The sequence below is a fragment of the Ziziphus jujuba genome, chromosome 12 (assembly GCF_031755915.1).
Source record: "Ziziphus jujuba cultivar Dongzao chromosome 12, ASM3175591v1".
Taxonomy (NCBI): Eukaryota; Viridiplantae; Streptophyta; class Magnoliopsida; order Rosales; family Rhamnaceae; genus Ziziphus; species Ziziphus jujuba.
Window position 1 is genome coordinate 14,377,334 of NC_083390.1, and position 21,299 is coordinate 14,398,632.

At 32.0% G+C, this 21,299-nt stretch overlaps 1 pseudogene; it reads right to left on the reverse strand.

Annotated features, from left to right (window-relative positions):
• Window positions 1-5,334: 5,334 nt before the first annotated feature.
• Window positions 5,335-9,288, reverse strand: LOC132800331 (28S ribosomal RNA; annotated as a pseudogene).
• Window positions 9,289-21,299: the final 12,011 nt, after the last annotated feature.

A 21,299-nucleotide genomic window follows, 5' to 3' on the forward strand; every position in this document is an offset into this window, starting at 1 on the left:
CAATATCGCCAGTACACTCAACATCACTTTGAGGTAAATTAATTATTTTTTATATTTTAATATTTTTTATATAATGATGGTGCTGTTAATATGTCCATGGTAGAAGAACATGAACAGCACCCCCTCCTTTTCCCCCCACTCTTCCGCCCCTTCCCTTTTCCTTATGCTCTAAAAAAAAAAAAAAAAAAAGAAGGAATTTTTATGTGTTCATGATAGAAAGAAGACGTATGCGTAGTTAAATTGATATTTAACATGAAAAGAGCCCTCCTTGTCCCCACTCTTCCACCCTTTCTTTTTCCCCACTCTTTCCACAAAATGAAAAAAAAGAAAAAAAGATTTTTTTATCCATCATTAAATGGAGCAGAAGAAGTCTCCAACGTGATCTCCTCCATCCCTTTTCCTTTCCACTCTCCAGAAAAAAAATATTAATAATAATAAATAAAGAATAATTTTTTATTGTTTATTGAACGGCGTGTGTGTCAATCTGGTTCTTATGTTTCTTCTTTTGTGTTTTTTTTATTTGTTTTATTTTTATTTTCTTATCTTTGCTAGAATTATATATGTAATTAAACATATTTTTTGTGTTATGACAGTACATTTTAAACATGACAAGATTGATGATATCGAAGAGAAAAAAAAATAAGTTTAATGGTAGAGGGTCTTAGATTTTTATTTGATCTTATTATAATACTTTGTAATATTATGATTGTACTACTTGAAACCTATAATATTAAGCATTTTAGGAAATCATCTTCATTATGGCATCCTTCTTCTCGTATTAACAATTTGTATAAAATGGTGTACGAGGATGATTTGGCATGTAAAGAACAACTTCGCATGGATAGACGTACTTTCCAAAAATTGTGTTATATTCTTAGAACAATTGGAAAGGTTTGTGACACTAAAAATGTAAGTGTAGATGAGATGGTTGCAATGTTTTTATATATACTTACTAATCATGCCAAAAACAGGAGAATAAAAAATAGATTTATGCGTTCGGGTGAGACAATTAGTAGACAATTTACTAGTATATTAGATGGCGTCATACGACTACACAAAAAATTGCTCAAAAAACCTAAAGCAAGGACTGAAAACTCAACTGACAACAAATGGAAGTGGTTCAAGGTATAGATTCATTAACTTTTTATTATTATTATTATTTATTAAATATGAAGAAAAAAATATTTAAACTATTTTATTTTTTTACTTGTAGAACTACTTAGGGGCCCTAGATGGAACATATATCAAATTACATGTGCCTGATGTCAACAAGCTAGGTACCGTACTAGGAAAAGTGAAATTGCTACAAATGTCCTTGGAGTGTGCTCTCACGACATGCAATTTATATATATACAACCAGGCTAGGAAGGTTCCGCTGTAGATTCTAAGATAGAGATGCAATTACTAGAGGAAATGGGTTAAGAGTCCTACATGGTATGTTTCTTTAGTAAAATATTTAATAGTACTTCAAATATATATATATATATATATATATATATATATATTTTGTTTTGCTAATAGAATTTATATATTTTTTACAGGTTATTACTATCTTGTTGATGCTGGATATCCAAATAGTAAAGGATTTCTTGCTCCATATAGAGGACAAAGATACCATCTAAATGATTGGAAAGATGGTTATCAACCTACCACCAAAGAGGAATTTTTTAACATGAAGTATTCAAGTGCTCGAAATGTTATTGAAAGATGTTTTGGGTTATTAAAGATGCATTGGGGAATTCTTAGAAGCCCAAGTTTTTATCCTGTGAAGACTCAAAATAGGATAATTATGGCTTGTGCTCTTTTACATAATTTTATTAGGCAAGAGATGTCAATTGATCCTTATGAGTCTCAATTAGATGATTTAGAAAGAGAATGGGTTCAAGTACAAGGTGAGGCTATCGAATTTATAGATTCATCAGATTCAAGTCAAACATTTAGGACAAATTTAGCAACACAAATGTGGAATGAGTGGCGGGGCATGACTCACTAGCATATATTTACTTTATGTTTGAAGAATTTGCTATATATTGTTTATTAGCAACATATAGTATTTTAAATGTTATTATTTTATTGATTCTATATTTAAATATTTTTTGTCATATTTGTATTTGTTTAGGATGGATGCATCCCAGTTCATGTATGCGATCTAAAAGGGCCAAGACCAATTTCACTTGGAATGCTCATCAAGATGCTACACTTGTGGAATGCTTGGTTGAGTTAAGTTTAAATGGGAAATGGAAAGTTGACACTGGATTTAAGAATGGTTATCTTATTGAGCTTGAAAAAATGTTGAACACAAAATTGCCAGATTGTCAAATTAAGGCAGACCCACATATTAAATCACGTGTCAAAACTCTCAAGACACAATGTATGGCTATTCATGAGATGTTAACACAAAGTAGTGGATTTACTTGGTGTGACACAAACAAATGGGTAGTTTGTGAGAAAGCTGTATTTGATCAATGGCAAATGGTAAAAGTTAATTTCATTATTATTTTTATTTATTTAATAGTTCAAAATTTTATATATTAATTTTTTATTTTCTTTTTATTTATGTATTGTAGTCTCATCCGACAGTGAAAGGTTTGTTTATGAAACCTTTTGTACACTATGATTCATTAGCTAATATATATGCAAAAGACCGAGCAACAAGAGCAGAATCTTATTCATTAGCAGATGCAGAGGAACAAATTGAAACTACATCGACAATGGAGGTTAATGATGGTCTAGAAGATACAATGGAAGATCTTATATTTAAAGATATCTAATATAATTTTAATGCACAACAAGATTCTTTAAATCCAACTATGCCTACTCAAAATCCTTCAACATCCATAAATATTCAAAGATCACACAAGAGGAAAAAATATTCTCAAGAGATATCTTCAAATGTAAGTGAAATGGCCTCTTCAATTTCTTCTCTTGTTGAAATTTCAAAAGATTATATGAAAGCTGTTACTGTGTCTCTCAACCAAGATTCAAATCCCTTAGCAAAGGTGGCTACAATTGTACATAATATGGAAGAATTAACTCTTCAACAGAAATTGGATGCAGCATGAGTTATTATGAAGGATCCATCTTATGTCAACATGTTCTTAACTTGTCCAGAAGAGTTGCGTCTCAATATGATTGCCTAAATATTGGCAACTCCATAGGCTATTAATGTCTTATGTTTTTTTTTTTATTTTTTTATTTTTTTTAAAATTCAATAACTTAGGCAATTTTAATTTATAGGATTTATTAAGTTGACTCATATATGTTTTTTTTTTTTTTTTTTTTTGGTGTCAAACTCATATATGCTTTAATGATTTAATCATTGATACATATTATTTTATAATTTTTACTTCATTTTAATTATTCATATTGTTGCCATTATATAATTTACAGCCATATATTTTTTTTATTTATTATTTTTTGATATTAGGGTATTTGTTTTTATTTTTAATTTTGAAATATAATTTATGAGGTGTCATATTATGGGTTGTAATGAAGATTAATTATAAAAAATATTATTTATATATTTTAGTTGAAAGAAATTATATACTTTAAAATATAATTACAATAAAAAAGAATAATATGATTTATACATATATAACTTTGAGGGTATTTTAATAATTTACATTATTTTCCTTCTTGTTTTCCTCGTATTATCCAAACAATGTTAAAGGAAAAAGGTAAGGATTGTATTAGAATTTCCATAACTAACCAAACACTATAAAAAGAATACCAGGAAAATCATTCTCAGCGAAACTGAATTCCAGGAAATTGATTCCCAATAATTAGTTTCCTTCAACTACTTTCCCTTTTATCAAACACCCCATAATAGTATAGATTTTCATATTCCCGCATTTCATGCAAGGACATCGTATGGCATTACAATCATTGGCATTCTCCATGCTAAATTTCAAAAATTCATTCACCCCCTTAGCAAACTCACTTAAGGCTCTATCTTTTGTTATCCACGATTTATCTATTTCCCTACCAATCTAAGCAGAACAATATCAAAAAAATCACAAACAAATTATCGACAAAAGCAAGATTAAGAAAACCCAACGAGCATAACCTCCGGTTATAATGAAAAAAATAAATAAATAAAAAATAACCCAGCCAACCACATGTTACCGCCAATCATGACGACAAAAGAAACTCACCGAAATGATGGAGACGAAGAAAGAAGAAGCCAAGCTAACCACGAGGGTAACATAGAGAAATTCAGCTTCCAGACAGCAATGCAGACAAATGGAAAATTAAACCCGAAATGTTCCACTCTTCAAGTCTCTCTTAGATTGTTTCCAATTCTAATATCTATTAGGTAGTGTACTAACATCTATTTTGTGAAAAGAAATGGTATTTAAAGGCATGCATAAAATTTTAAAATGCGCCAAAAATTTTTAGAAATTGGCAAAACAGGCGACACTTTTGAATAAACTGCGTCGCTAAATGTTAGTAGTGAGAATGGATTACGAGATGCAATTACATCTTTTAGGGTTGCCTAATTTTGTTTTTTCTTCTTTTAAAATTTTTTTTCCAAGGGAATAGGTGATGCAATGTCTTCTGATAAGGTCACCTGTAATTTTTTTTTTAAATGATTTTTCTTTAACTTCAAATAACCAATAAAAATATTTAAGAAATATAACTAAGGTGGTTGTTTGATTATTTTTTTTTTCAAGTACATTGTATTTTCTATTTAAACTGGCAAATCCTAAATTTTTTTTTAAGAGAACGGACGATGCAGTTACTTCCTTTAGTGTGGCCTTTTTATTTATTTTTTTTTCCAAGTACCGTTTATTTTCTACTTAAACTTACAAGTCTCTTAAATTGTATTTTTTTTTTTTAAATGAGGAATAGGCAATGCATTGTCTTCAGATAGTGTTGCATGTTCTTTTATTTATTTTTTTTCCCCTTTTAAATAGGATTTTGTACTTTATTTGAGTTTAAAATTTGCATTTTCTTTTAAAATTTGCAAGTCTCATAAATGTTCCTTTTATGTCTCCAAAATTTTATGAAAAGGCAAAGCAGTTTCATATTAAAAGTTGCCTTATCCCCTATTTTTTTTAAAATTTATTTGTAAGCTTTAATTAGTTTTTTGAAATTTCATCTACAAATATTTTCATGTAGCAATCAATAAACATCAATTCCATTGATTTGAAAACATAAAATAGTTTTATCAATGTTCTTCTCAATTATTTACATATATGTTTATACATGAAACACATAAACACATCTCACGACCTAATTTCTCTACGTAAGTATGGTCAACGAGATGAACTTTCAGGTTTTTGGGTATCAAAGATAGTTTATTTGCATTTAAAATTTGCAAATCCATTATTTTTTAAGCGATGCATTAAATGATAAATGCGTCACCCGATAATTTAAGGGGACCCATTCACAACCAAAAGAGTCGCCTTATACTTTTTTAATTTTCTGTATCAAGTACTTAATTTTGTTAAAAAAAAAATATTGGTGACGCACTTATATACTTTCGGGTCGCCTTTTATTATATTTAAAAACAATTATTTTTCCAAATTACAGCTTATTGTCAATTTTAACTTAATTTTCAAAAAGGGAACAAGTGATATAACTACTTCTTTCCGCGTAACTTTTCTAACACCTCTAGCTTCAAATTCCGAAGGTCTAAAGGATTGGTAGGCCATGCTTTCACGGGTCGTTTCGTACTGAAAATCAAAATCAAACGAGATTTTACCCTTGTGTTCCACACGAGATTTCTGTTCTCGTTAAGCTCATCTTAGGACACCTGCGTTATCTTTTAACAGATGTGCCGCCCCAGCCAAACTCCTCACCTAACAATGTCTTCCACTTGGATTGGCCCACCGAGGCAGGCCTTGGGTCCAAAAAGAGGGGCAGTGCCCCGCTTCCGATTCATGGAATAAGTAAAATAACATTAAAAGTAGTGGTATTTCACTTTCACCGTTTCCAAATCCCACTTATACTACACCTCTTAAGTCATTTCACAAAGTCAGACTAGAGTCAAGCTCAACAGGGTCTTCTTTCCCTGCTAATTCTGCCAAGCCTATTCCCTTGGCTGTGGTTTCGCTGGATCGTAGACAGGGACAGTGGGAATCTCGTTAATCCATTCATGCGTGTCACTAATTAGATGACGAGGCATTTGGCTACCTTAAGAGAGTCATAGTTACTCCCGCTGTTTACCCGCGCTTAGTTGAATTTCTTCACTTTGACGTTCAAAGTACTGGGCAGAAATCACATTGTGTGAGCATCCGCAGGGAAATTGCAATGCTTTATTTAAATTAAATAGTTAGATTCCCCTTGTCCATACCAGTTCTGAGTTGACTATTCAACTCCAGGGGAAGGGGCCCCGAAGGGACCTTTTCCCAGTCCGTCCCCCGGCCTGCAAGTGATGACCCGCTCTCACCGCGAGAGCAGCTTAAGTAGTCCATCGACAGCCAACGAGTTCGAGACTAGGACCCTCATACCCAGCTCTCAGAGCCAATCCTTTTCCCGAGGTTACGGATCCATTTTACCGACTTCCTTTGCCTACATTGTTCCATGGCCAGAGGCTGTTCACCTTGGAGACCTGATGCTGTTATGAGTATGATCGGACGTGGGAGGTACTCGGTCCTCTAGATTTTCAAAGGCCGTTGGGGGTGCACCAGACACCACGCGATGTGCGGTACTCTTTCAGCTGTTGGACCCTACCTCCGGCTGAGCCGTTCTAAGGTGGGCAGGTTGTTAAAAAGAAAAGATAACTCTTCCTGAGGCCCTATCGATGTCTTTGGACTCCCTAACGTTGTTGTCAGCCGCCATGTCTCGGTTCAGGAATTTTAACCTGATTCCCTTTTGAAATTTGCACTGTCAGATGGGCTTCCCAAGTTTCTTAGTGATGTGATTCCACCCGAGCCCGCACAATCGACAACCTGCTGAGGTGCTGACTCGATACGGATGAAGACCAGACCGATCACAAGAGCTCAAGCTAAGAAGTTTAAGGACAATATTTCTGCTTTTATCTAGGAAATAATTCATACTCAAAAGGGCTTGTCCATATCTGAAGAGCCAAGATCTATCCTAAGCATACAAGTTATGGAGGCCGGTATGGACCTAGGTAGCGATTTTGGTGCAAATATGGACATCGAGCAGCATGAAATGGTTCCAACTCTTTATGTATTCAATACATATGTCTAATAGGATATGGAATCAATTCAAAACAGCTTCAAAGGCATTCAAAAAGGGGTTGTACGGACAGCTTCAAATTTGGCCTGTTTTTTACTGTATTTTGTGCTGGCTTTACTGTATTTTGCTGAGTTGGCTTTTTCTTCATCTTCCAAGCATGGGAAACCTGTGGGACTTCATAGTCAGCTTATTTGGCATCCTAAATAGCATATTGAAGCTGATTTGGAGTTCAAATTGGTCAAAGATTGGTTAAAGTCAACTTAGTCAAAAAGCTAGTATTTTGGTTTCCTAATTTGATTCAACTTTTTGTTTTAGGAAATTACCATTACTTTTTAGTTTTTATTTCTTTATTTTCTGGAACAATAAGTTTAGGAAAGTTATTATTTTATTATTTTCATTGTAAATTAATTAATTCTTAATTCAAAATAAAGGAATTAATTAATCTAAATTAGATTAGGAAAGGAATGAGAATTTTAGCCACCATAGGAAACTACTTTGTATGGCTGGTTTTCCCTTTGTTTTTAGGGTTTTATTTCATGGTTTTGTAGCCTATTTAAAGGATTATTTTTCAATAAGAATGAAGCTTGAATTTTATACAAAAAATTATTTGTGAGATTGAATTCTCTTTGTTCTTTTGAACGCCTAAAACACCATTAGTGAATGAGTGTTTTAGTTTTGACTTATCAATAGGATTTCCATCACCTATTGTGGTGTCTTCATTATATACCAAGGTTTCTAATTACAGGTTGGTTAGGGGTCAAGGTGACCATTAGAACTTGAACATAATTAGATCTGGGCTAATATAATACGGGTTTAGGAGCAGGTCGTCCTAGGTTCGTATCACTTAGGATCAACTAACCCATGTGCAAGTGTTGTTCACATGGAACCTTTCCCGTCTTCAGCCTTCAAAGTTCTCATTTGAATATTTGCTACTATCACCAAGATCTGCACCGACGACCGCTCCGCCTAGGCTCGTGCCCCCAGTTTTACAACGACCGCCGCGCCCTCCTACTCATCGAGGCCTAGCACTTGCCTCGACGATCGGGTATAGGTCACGTGCTTCAGTGCCATCCATTTTTGGGGCTAGTTGATTTGGCAGGTGAGTTGTTACACACTCCTTAGCGGATTTCAACTTCCATGACCACCGTCTTGGTGTCTTAATCGACCAACACCCTTTGTGGGTTCTAGGTTAGCGCGCAGTTGGGCACCGTAACTTGGCTTCCGGTTCATCTCGTATCGCCAGTTCTACTTACCAAAAATGGCCCACTTAGAGCTCTCGATTCTGTGGGCGGCTCAACGGAGCAGCCATGCCATCCTACCTATTTAAAGTTTGAGAATAGGTCGAGGGCATGGGGCCTCCGATGCCTCTAATCATTGGCTTTACCTTATAGAACTCATCTGCGGGCTCCAGCTATCCTGAGGGAAACTTCGGAGGGAACTAGCTACTAGACAGTTCGATTAGTCTTTCGCCCCTATACCCAAGTCAGATGAATGATTTACACGTCAGCATCGCTGCAGGCCTCCACCAAAGTTTCGTCTGGCTTCGCCCCGCTCAGGCATAGTTCACCATCTTTCAGGTCCTAATAGGCATGCTCTCACTCGAACCCTTCTCAGAAGATTAAGGTCGGTCGGCGGTGCAACCGGCATGGGGATCCCACCACTCAGCTTCTTTGCGCCTTACAGGTTTACTAGCTCGTTGACTCACACACATGTTAGACTCTTTGGTCCGTGTTTCAAGATGAGCCGAATGGGGAGCCCACAGGCCGACGCCAGGAGTGCACAGGTGCCGAAGCACGCTGTGATGGTGCGCGCTGCCCACCATGATCGCGGCGACGACGTCTCCGTGGGCATATCTACAGCCCGGGCTTGGGCCACCGTTGCAATCCGCATCGATCTGTGCCCTGAGTCGATTGGCAGACTAGCTCTCACCGTTCCCCATCCCACCGAGGCGCATCGCAGGCCCCTATCCGCTTCCCTCCCGACAATTTCAAGCACTCTTTGACTCTCTTTTCTAAATGCGTCGCCTGTTCCCTTTTATTTATTTATTTTTTTAAATCAATATGATTTTCTTCAACTTTAAATAACCAGTGAAAATATTTAAGCAATATAACTGAGGTGGTTGTACAATTATTTTGTTTTTCATGTACAGTTTATTTTCTGTTAATTAAACTTGCAAATCTCTTAAATTGTGCTTTTGATTTTTTTTTTTTTTAAAGATATAGTGAACAGGCGACGCACATGCATCATTTCGCGTTGCCTGTTCCTTTTTTTTTTTTTTAATCAATCTGATTTTCTTTCAACTTTAAATAACTAGTGAAAATATTTAAACAATATAACTGAGCTGGTTTTTTTTTTTTTTGTTTTTTAAGATAAATGGAACAGGCGACGCATCTGCTTCATTATGCATTGCCTGTTCCCTTTTATTTATTTTTTTAAATCATTCTAATTTTTTTTAATTTAAAATAGCTAGTAAAAATATTTAAGCAATATAACTGAGGTGGTTGTACAATTATTTTGTTTTTCATGTACAATTTATTTTCTGTTAATTAAACTTGCAAATCTCTTAAATTGTATTTTTGATTTTTTTTTTTTAAGATATAGTGAACAACCGATGCACAAGCATCATTCCACATCGCCTGTTCCTTTTTTTTTTTTTTAATCAATTTGATTTTTTTTTTTACTTTAAATAACTAGTGAAAAAATTTAACATAATTGAGCTGTTTATTTATTTATTTTTTTTTAAGATAAAGGGAATAGGCGACGCATCTGCTTCATTACGCGTTGCCTGTTCCTTTTTATTTATTTATTTTTTAAATCAATCTGAGTTTCTTTCAACTTTAGATAATCAGTAAAAATATTTAAGTAATATAACTGGGGTGGTTGTACAATTATTTTGTTTTTCATGTACAATTTATTTTCTGTTAATTAAACTTGCAAATCTCTTAAATTATATATATATTTTTTTAAAAGATATAGTGAACAGGCAACGCATAGACATCATTCTGTGTTGCCTGTTCCTTTTTTTTTTTTTAAATTAATCTGATTTTTTTTTCAACTTCAAATAACCAGTGAAAATATTCAAGTAACATAACTGAGCTGGTTTTTTGTTTTTTTGTTTTTTTTTTAAATAAAAGGAACAGGTGACGCAACTTCTTCACTCTTCAGCGCTTGTACCCTTTTTTCTTTTCTTTTTTTTTTAATAAATCTGTTTTTCTTTCAATTTCAAAAAACAATGAAAATAGTTAAGCAATATCATTGAGCTGGTTCTTTTTTTTTTTTTTTAGATAAAGGGAATAGGCGACGCAGCTTCTTCATTCCACGTCGCTTGTTCCTTTTTTTTTTTTTTTTTGTTAATCAATTAGATTTTCTTTCAACTTCAAATACCCAGTGAAAATATGTAAGCAATATAACTGAAGTGGTCTTTTGTTTTTTTTTTTTTTAAAAGATAAATGGAATAGGCGATGCAACTGTTTCATTCTGCATTGCTTGTTCCCTTTTATTTATTTATTTATTTTAATCAATCTAATTTTCTTTCAACTTCAAATAACCAGTTAGAATATTTAAGCAATATAACTGTGGTGGTTTTTATTTTTTTAGATAAACGGATAGGTGCAGCAATTGCTTCTTTACGCATCGCTTCTTCCCCCCCCCCCCCCCTTTTTTTTTTTTTTTTTTTTTAAATCAATGCAATTGTCTTTCAAGTATACTTTAATTTCTGTTTAAACTTTCAAATCTCTTAAATTTTTTTTTTTAAGTAAAGTGAACAGGCTCGCAACTGCTTCTTTGTGCATCGCCCGTTCTTATTTTATTTTATTATTTTTTTTTGTGGTAATTCGTTGTATTCCTTTTTTTGTGTCTTTAAATATTTTCATTTGCCCCTAAATTGCTCCTAATAACATTTTTTATTCCCCAGTAATCATGAAATATTAAAAAAATAAGATGTCACGTTTTTCTATGGGCTTTCTTTTCAACTTTTAACCCAAGTACATTTGTTAGGGGAAATTGAGTTTTGGAAGCAATCTAGCAAATATTTGAAGATTTTGAAAGGTCACTCTCCCATTAGGCATTCGTGTTTCTTTGAAGAGTCCGTTTGGAAAGTGTCAAAATTGAGAGGGAAAATGATTCTCGGGATTTAGTTTCCTGAGAATTAATTTTTCTCTTGGTTTGTTTGGTAAATAATAGGAAAGTTAGGATTTATAAGTAATTAAATTTAAGATTATATAATAAATTGAGGGTAAATATGTATTTTAAAAAAATTTCAAAACTAATTTATCTGGGATTCTCAAAATAACACCTATATATGTGGGAACAACTTTCCCACATATTTTCCTACATTGGTGGGAATCTAATTTCGTGGATCCACACTTTTCCACCTTACAATAAACATCCAAACAAAAGAAAGTTATCACTTTCCTAAGAGAATTAGATTCCCACTAACTTTACTTCTATCCAAACATGCCGGAAGGGTTTGAAGGATTTTGTGGGTTTTTTTTCCTAAATTTCAAATTTCCATCTTCCTTTGCTTCTTCTTCTTGCTGGCGGTTCGGTCAGAAGCACTTCACTCTTTTACCGTCGCCGTGGCCGTCGTCGGGTTAGGTGGGTCATGGACTTCACTGTCGTGGGGTTGGGTGGCTGGGTTTTTTGCTCGCGTTGCCGGGATTGGGTTGCTGGGCTCTTCGCCGTTGCCATCGCCCACTGTGGTTGCTGGGTTTCTGCCTTGACGTTGCTGTCGCCTGCTGTGGTGGCTTGAAGCTCCTCTTGATTGCTGGATTTGTAAAGGTGTGCTGTTTTTTATCAGTTATGGGGTTCGATGGTGTATGTTTTACTTCAAAATTTTTTCTGTTTGCTGGTTTTTTTTTTTTGGTTCATTACTTTTATTTTGTTGCGGTTTTATTTTGTTAAAATAATGTCTTGTCGTGGACAATGGGGTAGCGAAATTTTTTTTGAAAAATAGTTATATTGAATGAATGGGGTTCAATTGTATGTAATGAAAAATGATATGCTAATTTTTGTATTATGTGTTTATCTGTTTCAATCTAAGATGGTTCTATGTTGTTGTTCAAAAAAAAAAAAAAAAAGATGGTTCTATGTTGCATTGTGTCTTAAAACAACATCATTTTAGTATGAAGAATTACGGCTCACAATCCATTAGTGATTTAGTTGCCTTTTGTGGCTGAAAATTTTAATGACTGTTAAAAGGAGATAGATGTTAAAAAGATACTATTTACTGGAAATAAATTACATGAATTTATCACTTATTATTGTTATTAATATGGTATATTAATTATACTACACACTATGTTCATATTGTTAGTAATATTAACTTGTATTTAAGTTTTTTGGATCCTTTTAATGAACATGTCCTCTCGGATAAGGATGGCGATGGATCACCATTCAGTGATATGGAAAGATCGACTATATCATCCCCAAATCATAGAAGACGAGGGGCTACAATGATGCAAGGCCTTAGGATGGATTTAGGGGGAAGAAAAAGCTTGGAACCTCAATATAATGAGGTTGGAGTTGCTATTAACCATGAGGCCGTTCAAATGAACAATTTGGAGGGCTCGTTGGTTAGGAGCACAATACCAATTAATATACCTAATTGGAGAGCTGTGTCAAAGGAGTTAAAAGATAACCTATGGAAAACGATATAGGTACGTGGTACATTATTATTAAATCTTGTTTATTATAAGTCATATTTAATTGATGAAGATCCTATAATTTCTTTTTTGCATTTGTAACTTGTATGCATTTTACTTGCATTTCTAACTTACCACATTTACTTGTCAATCAATGTTACTAAATATATATATATATATATATATATTAATTTTGCAACAATATACGAATACAGATGAGAGTTTTAGGAAGGTAACTTTAAAAGATTGTTGTGACAAATGGAGAAAATTCAAGCATCACTTATATAGACATTTTATTCAACCATATATTGACACACTCGAAGTGTTGAAGCATCCACCCTCAATGTATCAATTCATAAGCCAAGAGGTGTGGGATGATTTTGTAAAACAAAGGTTGTCGGATAAATTCAAGGTATAGTTTTATTTAATGCACGTTAATGTTACTTGTATTAAATTGCATTGTCATTATTTATATAAAAATTAAATGGTGACTTAAATTATTTGGGTTTTCTAATATGTACATGTGTTTATAAATTTTGTAGGCATTAAGTCACAAATATTCTAAAAAATGGAAATTAAACAAGTATCCGTATAGGATGGGTGCAATGGGCTACACGAGATTAGAAAAAGCCATTGCATGCAATTTATTTTTATTTACATTTAGCTCTATTAATTTTGTCATTGTTACTCACTTGAATTTTTAAAATTAATTTATTTGTAACTTTTGAAGCAACTGAAAGAGGCACCCAAGGTTATTTAGACCGAGATGCCCTGTGGATACGGGCATGTATAGGGAAGGATGGAAAATATGCAAATGAAGAAACTGAACATTTAGTGAAGAAAATTGTGAGAATTGTATTTTTTATGAATATTTGTTGCATATATTATTATTTAGTTCATTATCACATAAACCGATATATTTAATCATTTAATAAATATAATGTAGAATGTCGTAAGGAAGAAGGCAACAGAAGGAGAAATTGAGCCTTCACCTCCGGTTGATATCCTCACACAAGCTTTGGGGAATGAGGAGTAAGGAGGTAGGCTTAGGGGTCGAGGCAAAGGATACACGTTGACTAACTTTTTCCATACCCCTAAGCAAAGTTCACAAAAAAAGACTAAGTCGGTGGGAAGTGAAAAAATGGCAATGATAGAGATGCTGATCAAAGGTCTTGTGGCGATCATCCGAAATACAAGCAACGTTTCCAAAGTTGATGTGCTCATATCGACATGTGGTATTGACATCCCGTTGCTTTCTAGTCCAGCCGATGATTTTGCTGCTCCTGGGACCCCTCCAGTCGATGATGTTGTTGTTCATGGGACCCAATCTACATCTAGGATTGATGCTTCTCCGATCTATGCATCACCCATGACATCTTTAAAGGTATTTTGACGAAAAAAATAACCATATTTTTCGTGTTAATAATATGTTCAAATGAAAATTATTTCATTATATACAGTTATATATATATATATGTTTAAGTGGGTTATTATTATCTGTGTAGCTCTCGTGGTTGAAGACCCCCACGTACCTCCATTAGGTCATGGGATCGAGTCTTTAGGTTGAAGGAATGTGAATATATATTAAATTTTTTTTTTTTAACTTTGCAGGGTGTAAAATGCAATCTTGTACAAGGCAATGTCGACCATATAGTAGCACGTGGTACCTTCTATGCCAATGGATATGTGCCATGGTGTGAAGCTAGGTGCACAAAATTATAAGGTCACTGTTGATGATGTGATTGATGGATTTGCACTTTGCCTATTCCGTCATTTGACATTACACATGTCGATGATGCTGAAGGTGCTTTTGTTGCATGGCTGAAAGATCTTGTTATTTTACCATCTGATGAGGTATTGCTTGATGCAGCTATATATAATAATTAATTTTTAAGCAATTTCATTTTTGCTATACTTGAAATGTTGTTTGTTGATATTTGTAGGGAAGTTTGAACAAGTCAAATGTTGAGGATAATCAAGATGATAATGTTAATCCCTTAGTCATTACCCCATCAATCTGTGAGTTGCTACATCAGATCAAGGATGTTGGGAGCGATAATTTATGGGTATTTCATATGAAAAAAGAGATCTTGGGGGACGAACAACAGTTGTGCATAGCAAGAAGCGACATAGCCAATTTTTGTTACATGCAAGAATTATCTTCTGATTGCATTTTGTTCTACATAAGGTAACCGTAATTGGATGTGTTTATAAGTAATTCTTCAATCTAATTAATTATAAACACTATACTTACTTGTAATCGGATTATGTAGGCATTTATGTGATGGATTGACGGGCTCCTCCGAAGGGAATTATTGCTTTGTTCATCCGGATATTATTGCACCGGTTGGTCATCCAAATCCCTATGAACGGATGATAAATATATTGAGTAGATGGCAAGATACAAGAAAAAATTAGCTATGGTTCTTTCTTTACTATGCAAGGTAATATTGTATTATTTTTAATTGAATTATGTTGTTAAAATATTAATTTTAAAAAAACCTCATATCAACTAAAATATTTACTGGTGTTTTTAGAAATCATTGGATGTTAGGTATTGTTGATGTATACCAACCAGTAGCATGGTTTTATGATTCATTCAAGACTCATAAGAATATAATTAATAAGGATCTAAAATCTTTGCTCGATGAGTAAGTTTATTAATTTTATTTTTTTTATTAATTGTTTTTATATTGAATTTTTTTATTTATTAATTGTTTTTATATTGAATGTACTTTTGAAGCTACAATATAATATTATACAATATTTATATTTCTATACAGTTCCTTCGTTGAATAGAACCAAAGGAAGACATCTGAAAAAAAACTTCGATAGCAAAATATTAAGGTAATTATTATATATAAAGTGAGCATTATTAGTTGTTAATTAATTTAAATGCTTGTAATCTTACATATGTATATATTCGTACATAATATTACGCATAATTTACTATTTGCAAATTTAGACACCTATGCAGTCCAGGAATACGGAATACGGTTACTATATTATGATGATAATGCAAGATATCATTAGGAACAATGTTCCTCCCCAAGACTTAAGAACATTGGTAAATTATTATTATTAATTTAATGAATATTTCATCATATTTCTATTATGTAATAATTAATATTTATGATTAATTAAATAGGCAACAACGATGATCATAAATATCTCAAACCAATGAATATCTATGCATGGTAGTGTAATAGCTTTTGTTTGTACATATAAAATATAGTTGACCAATTTGTAAAAATTGCACATGATTCGTTTTGCATGAAGTTTGGTTTTAAACATACCAATTTTACAAAAATTCAAACACTATTAAAAATAATTAAAAAAGTTGAAAAACAAAAATGGAAAAAAAATTTAAATAAAAAAAAAAAAGAATAGGCGACGCGGAACTGAGAGGTTGCGTCGCCAGCTCCCTTTATTAAAAAAAAAAAAAAGAAGAAGACAATTTAAGAGATTTGCGAGTTTAATTAACAGAAAATAAACTGTGCATAAAAAACAAAATAATTGTACAACCATTTCAGTTATATTGGTTAAATATTTTCACTGGTTATTTGAAGTTGAAAGAAAAACATATTGATTGAAAAAAATAAAATAAAAAGGAAAATGCGACCTTGAATGAAGCAATTGCGTCGCCTGTGCCCTTTATCATTTCAAAAAAAACAAAAATACAATTTAAGATATTTGCAAGTTTAATTAACAAAAAATAAATTGTACATAGAAAACAAAATAATTGTACAACCATCTCAGTCATATTGCTTAAATATTTTCACTGGTTATTGGCAGTTTAAAGAAAACCAGATTGATTTTTTATTTTAAGAGAAAAAGGGAACAGGCGATACAGAAAGAAGAATGTGCGTCGCCTATGTTTTTTTATTTTTAAAAAAAAAACTAAAACAAAAATACAAATTTAGAGATTTTCAATTTTAAATAGAAAATAAACTGTACATGAAAAACAAAATAATTGAACAACTACCTCAGTTATATTGCTTAAATGTTTTCATTGGTTACTTGAAGTTGAAAGAAAATCACATTGATTAAAAAAAGAAAAAAAGAAAAAAAAGGAACAAGCGACGAGTTATGAAAAGGTTGCGTCGCCCGTTCCCTTTATTTAACAAAAAAAAAAAATTACAATTTAAGAGATCTGTAAGTTTAATTAACAGAAAATAAACTGTACATGAAAAACAAAATAATTGTACAACTACCTCAGTTATATTGTTTAAATATTTTCACTAGTTATTTAAAGTTGAAAGAAAATCACATTGATTAAAAAAAAAAAAAGGAGGACGCTGGGGGGGGGGGGGGGGGGGGGGGTGCACAGGCGATGCGAAATGAATCAGTTGCGTCGCCTGTTACCTTTATCTAACAAAAAACAAACAAAAAACCACCTCAGTTATATTGGTTAAATATTTTCACTGGTTATTTGAAGTTGAAAGAAAATTAGATTGATATTAAAAAAAAAAAAAAAAAAGGAATAGGCGCAAGGGAATGATGCAGTTACGTCGCTTGTTCCCTTTATGTTTAAAAAAAAAAAATATTACTATTTAAGAGATTTGTAAGTTTCATTAACAGAAAATAAACTTTACATGAAAAATAAAATAATTGCACAACCATGTCAGTTATATTGCTTAAATATTTTTACTGCTTATTTGAAGTGAAAAAAAAAAACACATTGATTAAAAAAAAAAAAAAAACCTCATTTATATTGCTTAAATATTTTCACTGGTTATTTGAAGTTGAAATAAAATCAGTTTGATTTAAAAAAAAAAAAAAGAAATTGGAACAGGCAGCGCAGAATGAATAAATTGCGTCGCCGTTTCCCTTTATATTAAAAAAAAAAAAAACTAAAATTCAATTTAAGAAATTTGCAAGTTAATAGAAAATAAACGGTACATAAAAAACAAAATAATTATATAAACACCTCTGTCATATTGCTTAAATATTTTCACTGATTATTTGAACTTGAAAAAAAATCACATTGATTAAAAAAAATAATAGGCGATGCCTAATGAAGTAGTTGCGTTGCCTGTTTGCTTTATCTAAAAAAAACTAAAAAACTAAAAACCACCTCAGTTATATTACTTAAATATTTTCACTGGTTATTTGATATTAAAAGAAAATCAGATTAAAAAAAAAAATTGAATAGTGATGCAGAATGAATCCACTGCATTGCCTGTTCCCTTTATTTAAAAAAAAAAAAAAAACCATTACTTAAATATTTTCACTCGTTATTTAAAGTTGAAAGAAAATCACATTAATTTTTTTTAAAAAAAAGTGAACAGGCAACGTGAAATGAATCTGTTGCGTCGTCTATTACCTTTATTTAAACGAAAAAAAAATACAAGAGATTTGCAAATTTAATTAACAGAAAATAAACTATACATGAAAAATTATATAATTGAACAACAACCTCGTATAATTAAATTTTGTTATTATGTGAACATAGATAAATGGTTGGTTAATCATTTTGCATAAGTCTAGCATCTAAACAATACAATTCAGATAAAATATATGCACAGTCTTAAAAGCAACTTTGTTCAGCTGCATATTCAGCGGCACTGAAAGGTAGCGTCACGTGTTGTTGTTTTTAGTGACCGTTGACGTCGACAGTTTTTGGATACGTCGTATATTTATTGAATTTTAACTGACGTGTTAGCTTTAGAGTCGCGGTTTTATTTTTTCAGACGTGTTTGTTTCGTAGTGTCAGTAAGTTAGTATCGCTAGATCTCAATTTTTGCATCGATGATTTTGTAGATATTCTGTTTAATATTCAATTTGTATCTTTTAACTTTTAATGGAGAACGAGATGTCATTATAAGAGAGGTTATTTTTTAAAAATATAATTTTGTTGGAGGTATTTTTTCTTTTGTGTGGATATCAATAAATTTGTTACTCTATATATATATATATACTAGTTTAGTCAAATTCTTTGTCATCCATACCTAGTGAAAGAGTCATATCCTCCTCTATCTATATATATATATATATAAAAGCTTCCAAGTTCCAAATTTAGGTGACAGTGGTTTCTGAAAAAGTTTACACCTGCTGCCACTTTCTCCTTTATAGCTCTTATTTTTATATAGGATAATTGGCATGTTTCCTTCCTGATTTGATCATATTTTGACACTTTAATACTAGAACTTTTATTTTGGTATTTTGATCCTTAAACTCTAATTTTACTTCCACAAATGGTCCTTAAACTAATTTCACTTGCACAAATGGTCCTTAAACTTATAATGTTTTGACACTTCAAAGACAAAATTTGAAAGGAAATTTGACTTGGGGACCATATACCAAAACATGTTCAATTCATGTGAGAAACGCGTAAACTACCCTTTTATAAATGTTATTCTCTCTCATTACCTCAACCCCTTGTTCCTTAAGCTCAAAGCATAAACTCCATTTCTAATAGATTGTCTCCATATTTACTAACTCCATTTCTAAAAGATTGTCTCCATGTTTACTTACTATAAAGTCGTATATCTTTTTCCCAAATGAACCAACTGTTTTTTTCCTAAAACTTGTTTATATTAGTTTTCGACACTTTATATATCTACAATGTGGAAATAAATCCCAATTAAGATATATTTGAAAATATGCCATATAAAAATGTAACTTGTGTATATATATAGATATGTATATATAAAATTAGGCTATGGTGTGGACAATCTGCATGCATACCATGGATATTGATGATAGTTTTTGAAAAAGCCGTTGTCAATACTCATACATAGAAAAAGTATTAATAACGATTTATTCAAAAAATATCATCAATACTCATGGTTCACATGCAAATCGTCCGCACCGTAGCATACATGTGTGTATATATATATATATGTTTGCTATAATAAGGAACTTATGAAAATATATAGATAAATTAAAACTTTATATTAAAGCATATAGGATATGCTTTCAACAAAATAAAATAAAATACATGGAGTTTTTTGTAATTCCTTTATGAGAATTCGCCCGTACCAGTACAACTTACTACCACTGGGATGCTGATTTTATACAAATGAAGACGGCACCAATCATAAGGGCACAAGTTAAGTGATTAAAAAACAATCTGGTTAGCTTCATATAAGGTGTGATTAAATCTAAAAAATGCATGATAATATCTGAAGATTCAAAGCCCGTATTATACATCCAGGTTATGAAGGAGAAATGGACCCGACAAGCTGTTTTGGTGCTTCTATGGACTTCAGGTAGCAAAGAATGAATTTTTTGACTTATGAACATGATTGAGCACTCCAAGGGACCATGAAATCATGTCAAGGCAAAAGCCAAGCTGCTCATTAACCATGTTGGCACACAAGACTTCATGTTGGCTGAAAATGCATGTTTTGGCGTTGACTTTGACTTCCTTTGTTGATCAAGCAAGTTTGACTTATTCCAATCAAGGGGCAACGTATGGGAATCAATATTAATCCTATTTGGTATCCTACATGGTATATTGGAGCTGATTTGGAGCCTAAACTAGCTTGTCATTGGATAAAGATAGTTTAGTTGGCAAACTAGTTAACTAGTTTCCTAATTTGAACATTTGATTTTTGTTTTGGGAAATAGTCTTTATTTTGGTTTTTATTTATTTATTTGCTGGACAAATTACTTTACGAAAATTAGAATTTTATTATTTTGATGGTAAATTAATTAATTCCTATTTCAAAATTGGAAAATTAATTAGTACAAATTAGATTAGAAAAGGGTGTGCAATTTAGCAATTTCCTTTTATTCACCAATTTTGGCCGAATTTTATCCTAATATTCTAGGATTTTTGTTTTGTACTCTTAGCCTATTTAAAAGCTTATTTTTAAATGAAAAAGCATTACAGATATTATTCAGAAATTTATTTGTAAGAAAGAATTCTTTTTGTTTTCTTTGAACACCCTAAACACTTAATGAAAGCAAGTGTTTTAGTTTGATTTATCATTAAGACAACCATCACCTATTGTGACGTTTTTATCATATACTAAGGTTTCTAATTATAAGTTGATTAGGGGTTAAGGTGACCATTAAAATCTGAACTTAATTTTCAATCCGGCTTAATATAATACGGATTTAAGAGCAAATCAACCTAGGTTCGTACCATTCCTCATATTTTAAACTATGATAAATACTACTAATGACTAACAGAAATTTATTTATTATTATTGGATCTGTTTATTAAGGCAATAAAAGGCAATAACTTGAAAAAATCTTGTAGAATTTTAAAATTTCAAAAAATGAAAACGAAAATGAAATTTTCAAATGCAATAAAATTGGATTTGGTTGAATTAGCAATCAGGTGTTTTAATCGATTTGACTATATTTTGAACACTTATCTCCACAATTTTTTTACACGTTAGATTGTTGTCCGTCAATCGACTTTTATGAAAGTTTTACCCCATTTACAGCAATCAGCTTTGATAAATCTCATTATCTTTTTTGCACTAAATTTTTAATCCAGCAGATTTTTGGAGGAAAAAAAAAAAAAAAAAGTACCTTGAGCTGAGAAACTTT